This window comes from Myodes glareolus, chromosome 15, assembly GCF_982192425.1.
Source record: "Myodes glareolus chromosome 15, mMyoGla1.1, whole genome shotgun sequence".
NCBI lineage: Eukaryota > Metazoa > Chordata > Mammalia > Rodentia > Cricetidae > Myodes > Myodes glareolus.
In genome coordinates this window covers 17,017,117-17,025,591 of record NC_142040.1, presented here as the reverse complement: position 1 = coordinate 17,025,591, position 8,475 = coordinate 17,017,117, and the positions used below count along the sequence as shown (strand labels likewise).

The 8,475-nt window shown below is 39.2% G+C and overlaps 1 long non-coding RNA gene across 1 annotated transcript; it reads left to right on the top strand.

Moving 5' to 3' along the window:
• On the top strand, positions 1 to 6,056 carry LOC146891667 (uncharacterized). The gene is made up of 3 exons (XR_015735032.1): positions 1 to 98; positions 4,238 to 4,345; positions 5,895 to 6,056. It is a non-coding gene; the product is annotated as an uncharacterized LOC146891667 (long non-coding RNA).
• Positions 6,057 to 8,475: the final 2,419 nt, after the last annotated feature.

Genomic DNA, 8,475 nt, shown 5'->3' with positions numbered 1-8,475 from the left:
AAGGAGAGCAGGAGAAATCTGGGGAGGAGGAAGGTGATTCCCTCTTCTCCTGCCTAGATCACCGAAGCTGCAGGATGTGAGCTGCCCCACTGAAAAAGGTACTGAGCCACATGGCTAAAATAGATCAGAAAAATGTGAAAAATCAAGATGTGAGAGTTAGCCAGTAAGAAGCCTGACCTCATGGGCCAATCAGCATTATAATTTATAGAGATTTCAGTGTGATTTTTTCTCTAGGACTAAACAGCTGGGGGAACTGGGCAGGACAAAAACCCCAACAAGCAGGCCCAGCCCGTTTCATTTTACAGAATGGCACCCAACGTGGATAACTGAGTCCACAAAAAGCCTGAAAAAGCTTGGGAAAGACTAGAGTAAAGCATTTTGGTTTTCAACCCTGCGCTGTTTTAAAGTGCCGGCTTTCTGGGCGGGGGGGGGGGGGGGGGGGGGGGGGGACGGGGGGGGGGGAGGGGGGACACGACACCACGTCGACTCTGACTTTTCAAGCAGGCGGTCCTGACTATGGAAGCATTGTTGCAGCTTGCTTCCTGGCAAGGACTTTGAAAAGCCATAGGAGCTTTTGACTGTTGTTTTCTCCATATTCCTTAGCAAATTAAAGACCCACATGGTCAGAAAGAGAGAGAGAGATACAGTAAAGAGAAATTAAAAAAAACCTCTAAATGATTTAAAGTCCTTTAAAGAAAGAAAGAAAGAAAGAAAGAAAGAGAGTAATTGGATATGGTGGTACACACCTTTAATCCCAAGGCTTGGGAGGCAGAGGCAGACAGACCTCTGTAAATTCAAGGTGTGGTGGAAGACACCTTTAATCCCAGCACTGGGGAGGCAGAGACAGACAGATCTCTGGGAGTTCAAGGATAGCCTGGTCTATAGAGGGAGTTCCAGGACAAAGATTTACAGAGAACCTGTCTCAAAAAGCCAAAAGTTAAAAGTAAAAATAAAAGAAATATAGAGGTTAAAATAAAGCCACATAAAGATGGAAAATACACAGAGAATCTTGATACTGTATGCTATTATGCTCTCTTTGAATTATTTAAATGCTGAGGAAGGAGCAACAGCTGCTGAAAGATATTTGCTTATAAATGCTGCAGAATTAATCCAAGATAAGTGTTTTGAAAATAACTTGGCTTCAAAATTTAAGTCAAAAGGTATGTTACTTTGGAGAAGAGATTTTGCTTTTGTTTCCACAGAAAATGAGAGGCTGTGGATTTATTCAGAGTTGAGAAAAATCACCTTTGACCAAGGGAGACCACCTGAGCAATCTCTGGTAGGAACAGATGGCCCAGATGTCTGAGTTCTTCATCCAGAACAGATTCAAGACTGCTGCCTGAGATGATCAATACTCACAGGATACTTTAGTCAGGACTTGATCATAACTCTAAATTTTCTTTAGGTCCCCATAAGATTATCAGTGCCCCCAACCAGCTGAAAGTAGCCTGGAATACTACACCCACGTTCCCAAAAAAATGGACTATGAATATTTTCCTTTGTTTTTCTTTTTTAAAAAAGAGGGGGAAGTAGTGCGGGAGAATTGTCTGTATTCTGTCAATCTTGTTTTAAATAAACGCTGATTGGCCAGGCAGAGGTGTAGGCAGGGAAACCAGACAGGAAGTGGAAATGATGCAAGGAGAGCAGGAGAATTCTGGGGAGGAGGAAGTTGATTCCCTCCACTCCTGCCCAGATCACCGAAGCCGCAGAATGTGAGCTGCCCCACTGAGAAAGGTACTGAGCCACATGGCTAAAATAGATCAGAAAAATGGGTTAATCAAGATGTGAGAGAGAGTCAGTAAGAAGCCTGACCTAATGGGCCAATCAACATTATAACTTATAGAGATCTCTTGTGTGGTTGATTTTTCTCTGGGGCCTGCCGGCTGTCGGGTACCAGGCGGGGACAGAAAACACAAACAAGCAGGCCCAACATGTTACAAAGGACACCACAAGAAAATCCACAGAACCAACTAACATGGACTTATAGAGGCTCATAGAGACTGAACAGTCAATGATGGAGGCTTCAATGAACTGACCTAGGCATTCTGAATATTTGTGACATTTGTGTAGCTTGGTCTTCTTTTGGCACCCTTAACGGTGGTGGGAACAGAAGCTGTCTCTGACTCTGTTTACTGCTTTTAGGACCCTTTTCTCCTACCAGATTACCTCATCCAACCTTAATAGCAGAGGCAGTGTCTAGTCTCAGTGCAACTTGATAAACAATGGCTGTCTGATATCCATGGGAGGCCTGCCTTTTTCTGAAGAGAAACAGAGGAGAGAGGAGAAGAGGGGAGGGAGGAGGGGCTGAGAGGAGAGGGGGAAGGGGAAACATTGGTGGGGATTAAGAAACAGAGGAATAAAAAAAATGAGCTATGTATGTATGTATGTATATATGTGTATTATGTATCTTTTTAAAGATTTCTTTAATGTGTATGAGTGTCTTACCTAGATGTATGTCTGCATACCACATGTGTGTCTGGTTACCAAAGAGAGCAGAAGAGAGCATCAGATCCCCTGGTACTTGAGTTACAGACAGTTGTGAACTGCCATACAGGTGCTGGGAATTGAACCTAGGTCTTCTGGAAGAGCTACCAGTGATCTTAACTACTGATCCATCTTTCCAACCTATATAGCTATAAAATCTTGTATTATAGACAGAACATATTCATTTCCTCGAACCCAAGTTCTTTCCATTATTGGGAGAAATGTTCTTTCTCAGCCCAATCTTCAAAAGGCAGCAACATAAGAAGAGGAGACTTTCCGAAGGCTGTTCAACCAAAGAGGACACACTAGGTCTGCCACAACAGGACTGCATTTGGCCCTGCTGATTGTTCATGTAAAATCCTCTGCAAACTTTCTTCATTTGGTTTCTACAAATCACAGTTTACTGGATTTTTTTCTGTTGACTTTTTTCTTTGGATCAATGACCAGATCCCAGAGAAAGATACAGAGGCTTATTTTAATAATGAATGCTCAGCCTTAGCTTAGGTTTGTCCTTCTGCTCTTTTAACTTAATTTAACCTGTTTTCATTCATATATGTTTTGCCTCAGGACTTTTTAACCTTTCATTCTGTGTGTCCTACTTTCCTGCTTTCTCTATGTCTGTCTGTCTGGCCCCCTGCATCTCCCTGCATCCATCTCTTTTTCTTTCTTCATTGAGCCTAAATTCCTTCTCCTACTTACTCTCCCTGTATGAAAGCCCAAATTTTACCTCCTCCCTCACTATTAGCTGTTCAGCTTTTTATTAGACTAATCAAGTGCCTTAGGCAGGTAAGGTAAAATAGCAACACATCTTTATATAATTAAACAAATGCAACACATTTTTGCATAGTTAAACAAATATTCCACAACATTCTTCTACTCATTGCATGCATTCTTCGCTGTCTCCTGCATATCTTTGCTGCTTATGTTTGTGACGTGCTGATGTTATCCAGTTAACCTCAAGAGGACACAAATACCATCTGCCCATGACTTAGCCTTTGCCTCTTCATCGAACTCCAAATATATTCTACTGCCCACTTTCCATAAATGTTAGTGTCAGAATTAACATATCCAAACACAATCTCATTTCCTCTTTCCGTTATCTATTGTCACCTCTGTCTCAGCTCCTATACAGTTATAAATCTGGCCTAAGTCACCATTGTCTTCTACTTGGCTGTAATGATAACTTTCTGTGTAAACCTTTATATGGTTCCATTTTCATTCTGCCTTCGTTTATTCTTGTCAGAGATACTGGAATGAGCTCATTAAAACCTCAGTCAGCTGATCTCCTTCCACTAGGAAAATATATAAAAACATGAGAAAGTAACAGAAGATAGAATATTTGAGAAACCAAAGGAGACCATTGTGATAAAGGTCTCCTGGTAGATAATAAGGGTTCTGTAGTACCATACAATGGCAAAGAGCTCGAGTTCTTGAGCCCAAATCTGTGGATAAAATATGGACTTCTCTTAATACACTGTGATATATGACAAGTTCCTGAGCTGTTCTTTTCCTTAGTTTCTCATTTCTAAAATGGAGATGGCCAGTGTCTGCCTGTTTTGCAGTTGCACTACCAAATGAGCCATTCCTTATCAAGTATTTATAACAGTATCTGCCAGGCAATGTTTTAGTCCATTTGTAGTACCATAAGAAAAATAACACAAAATGAATGCCTTATGAATAATAGAAATTTGTATCTATGTTGTGTGACTTTTCCTTTCCAGGGGACAAACAAATAAGTATCTATTTCTTACAGAAAAGAGTCAACTTTACCTCCTGCTAAAGACATGCTATCTTTTCCTCCATCAAGAGGAAATACTGTTTGTCATTTTGTCAGTAGACAAAGGGACCAATCCTAATAAAGGTAAGTTCATCTTAGGGAATACTAAATAAATGGAGGGATAATTATTTATTTAATAAGATAATGTACTTTTCTCTCTCAGAATTCCCTCTCCTTAGTTCAATTGCTTATAGAATCTCAGCCATGCAACCTCATAAGGCTGCCTACTTTCCTGAATGTTTAGAGAAACCTAACTCCCCTTTAAGAGTTCCAACACTTTGGGCTTCACTTGTTCTCCAAAATCTCCTCTTGACATGTGACTGCTTGTCCACCCAGTGGCTCACTTCCACGATGCTCTAACTCCAGCAGCACAGCTTTTTCTTCACTTTCCAGTGTTTAACTCCTTCCTCTGGACAGTTGCTGAGATTGACTGCTTGTCTGCTTTGCGGCTTTTCCTTTAAACTGTAATAAATTTACCTTTAAGCTTCTTTCAGAGGCTGCCTTTAAAGTCTTTTACAAATGAGACTAAGAACCTCATTAGAGACCCAGTTCCCTCAGTTACCCGTGATGATTCTGCTGGGATCCGCCAGGATCTCTAAGGACATATTTACTCTTACAGGACACTGACAACAGAAGTATTCCCTAGAAGTCCAAGTTCAAAAAGTATGGAGTTCATTTGGATTATTTACAGAGGCATGAGTAATGGTTACTTATGGGTTGTAGATGACCTAAAAGTAACTGAGAAACACTCATGCCTTCATGGGTGATTGCCAGGAGCATTTATCATGAGCTGTTGTGAGCCACGACACAATTACAGCTTATAGCAATTGATAAGTCAGATGCCAATCCACCAGAGGAAGTATTCAGGGGTAACCCGCTAGCAAGGTTTGTGGACCACTGACTCTGAAAACTGTTGCTTTCATCTGTAATTTCACTTGGGCAATAACAGCTATGATATCTTCCCATTACCATGCATTTTCATGTAATGTGTATGCAATATCTTGATTACATCTCAATCTAATGGGCACATACATTTATGAGTGGTCAAGAAGATGACTTTTCATCTGGCTGTATAATTATGATACATAGAATATAGGTTAGGACATGCTTCATAACTAGACCTATTGTCCCCTGAGGACTGCAGACACTGAAAAGCTTGCCTTGTTCCTTTTGCTAAGACTACTGCGCACAGTTAACTAATTTTTACCTCAGAGCAAGTTCAAACTAGACTAAAGGCTTTTTGTAAATACATCACAAGTTTAAACTTTGCAGTTCTACATAAGGATCTGGATTCAGTTTTCATACTTGTACAGCAAACACTTCACCCGCTGAGCCATGTCCCCATGCAAGGTAAATTATTTATAAATGAATGTTAATCATTTAATTGACCCATTCAAGGCCTTCTATATTAAACATAATGCATTTGTAATAAAATATGAAGCCTTTTCCATAGCCTCTGGTGTCCTACACTATCTAGTCTTTGTGGGATACTTTCAACACAGTGGATGACAAGTTCCCTTAACTCATTGTGCTTTTCTACCACAACTCAATCACACTCATTGCCTATAAATGTAACGTTTCTGTGTTTGGAGTTTGGAATGTTCCTGCCCTAATGTTTTTCTTTGTTTATCAGGATTCTGCTCAAATGTCTTTTGCACATGACTCCAATGAGAGGATCATCTAAATTGGCATCTCCGTTGTCATCCATCTTTCAAGTAAACTACATGCCATTTTATATTTATATTTTGCTCTTAATCAATGGAAACTGTATTAAAGCTTCCGTGCTTTAGTAAAATAGTTCTTCTTCTTCTTCTTCTTCTTCTTCTTCTTCTTCTTCTTCTTCTTCTTCTTCTTCTTCTTCTTCTTCTTCTTCTTCTTCTTCTTCTTCTTCAATTCTGACATCCAGTATTCAAGCATTTCTTGAATAAAAAGATGCTTTTACATATTCTGAAAAAATTAATGGAAAACCATTGCATGTATGTCCCGGGCAGCTATGAGATTTTCCTCTTCGCTGTTGCCTTCTTTATTTCTTTCCTCTCAGCCATTGTCCAATGCTACCATTTGTTCACTGTCTGAAAACTGTTAGGTTTGCTCTGTTGTAAACTGAGAAACTTAAATCAAAGTAGGCATCACCCCTAACACTTTACCCTGTGTAAACAATATAGCTTCATATATACTATTTTCATAAGTGAAAGTGTTCTCTCTCTCTCTCTCTCTCTCTCTCTCTCTCTCTCTCTCTCTCTCTCTCTGTGTGTGTGTGTGTGTGTGTGTGTGTGTTATGGACTTCTGACTAATGTGGCATTTCTCATGGCAATTCATGTTAATTATTGGGTCCCAAGTCAGTATGCCACTGTTTTGGGAAACAAGGACTGATATAGAAAATACACACATGCCCATTGAGAAGTGCTGACGCGGTATATCCTTTCTTTTCTTTTCCTAAGGCTTACTTTTGTTATTTTAAATCCCCTATTTTTAACAAATGGTATAATCAGCCAGATTCTATAATAGATGCTTCTGGAAGCCCCAAAGTCTGATATGACCTCATGTGGCATAGTGTTTGACTAGTTAATTACAACTTATTTTTGTACTTAGTATATCATGTTAAATCTGAATGCTAAAAACTGAGAAGTATAAATTATATCTGCAGAAATGTGTTATATCTGATAGTCAGCATGATGCCCACAGGTAATACCTCAATCTCTTCCCCTGAAAATACATTTCAATACTAAAATTGAACTGATGTGAAACCCTATTCAACAGATCTGTATTTGGAAATTGGAATATGACCCAAGACAATAAGAAACATTTTCTACAGAAAATCATCTTTCTGTGGCATTGATTTCTGGGCAGAACATTTTAACTTAAATATCTCACTATTTCCTTTCTGTGAGCGAGAAATGGATAATTAGATATGAATTCATATATTAACGCTATGCTTTCTATTTTCGTTTTGAACAAAATAATTTTCTTCATCAGTTAAAATGCTGAAAATAGATGATTTTATTGTAGGAAAGAAAATTCTTTGTTATTCATTCCTTTGCGTAATGAAAGGGAAACAAAACAAACCTTGAAAAAAGACTTTTCTGTTGGTAATTGCGCTGGTATGTGCTGCCAGTTCTGCATCCGGGCCTAATAGGAAGCCAAGAAGCTGTATATGGATTCTTTTGATGTAGTTTTTCTATTTACAGCAATACAGAATGAATGATATAATGATATCCTAGGAGAGGCAGTGAATTTAACTTAGAATAAAAACAGTTCTAACATGTAGACCATACTAACTAATGATTTCATTTCACTCAAACTTGAGTTTCATATATCGGTAGAACATTAAAAGGTATTGTTCATTGCTTTTAGGTTAACCCTATAATTTATCCAGTGCTTATTTTGGGGGCACTAACTTGATTCAAAAGTTATTGCTGAGGTATTTGATTAAAGGGCTCGTTGACTTGTGAAAATCTTGTTTTCTAAAACACTCTGGAAGATTATCTGGATAGGAAAGGAAGAAGGGCTACAGAAAGAGAGGGATAAAAGTTAATCTCAGGCAAGCTTTTGTGGACAAATGTCAACATGAGAGGTTTAAGTTGTTCTAAAACATTTCTGGAGCCCTATGACAAACTTGGAAGTGTGTACAGCCAGTCAAGAAACAATGCGCAATGATCAGGAATTGGAAGTCACTCACTCTTCAAGCATCTTAGAATAGCAATATGTGAAAATAAAAATCCCTTAACCCCTGCCCCCTGCAGTTTAGATTTAATTCTTGTCATGTTAGCTGATGCCCCTTCACTGTAGTGGAGCATCAAGTAAACATCAGGATCCTCCATATTGCATGGTGCTGTAGTCTATAGCCAGCTCTTTGGCTTTCAGTAGTTCTGGTTCTTGTAGAGAGAGGCTTCCTGCACTGCTCTACAGCTTTGGATGTGGTCCAGTGATTGGTAGGGAATACGTGTGTATAATAATATTCTATATCATTCTCCTGATTCTTTTTCCAAGCTTCTATCTGCTGATTATTTTTCTTTTACTTTGGCTTATGACCTATATTTAGTTAAATCAACTCATTGAATACTGGAAGTTGGGCTAGTTCATTCTCTGGAAAATACAGAGCAGAAAGCATAGGATGGGACAGCCGGAGGAGGCTGCCTGGTCCTATTGCATGCTTGCATAGGCAGGAAGTGGAACGTGAACTGGAAATGGGGTCAGACTATAGGACGTCCAGG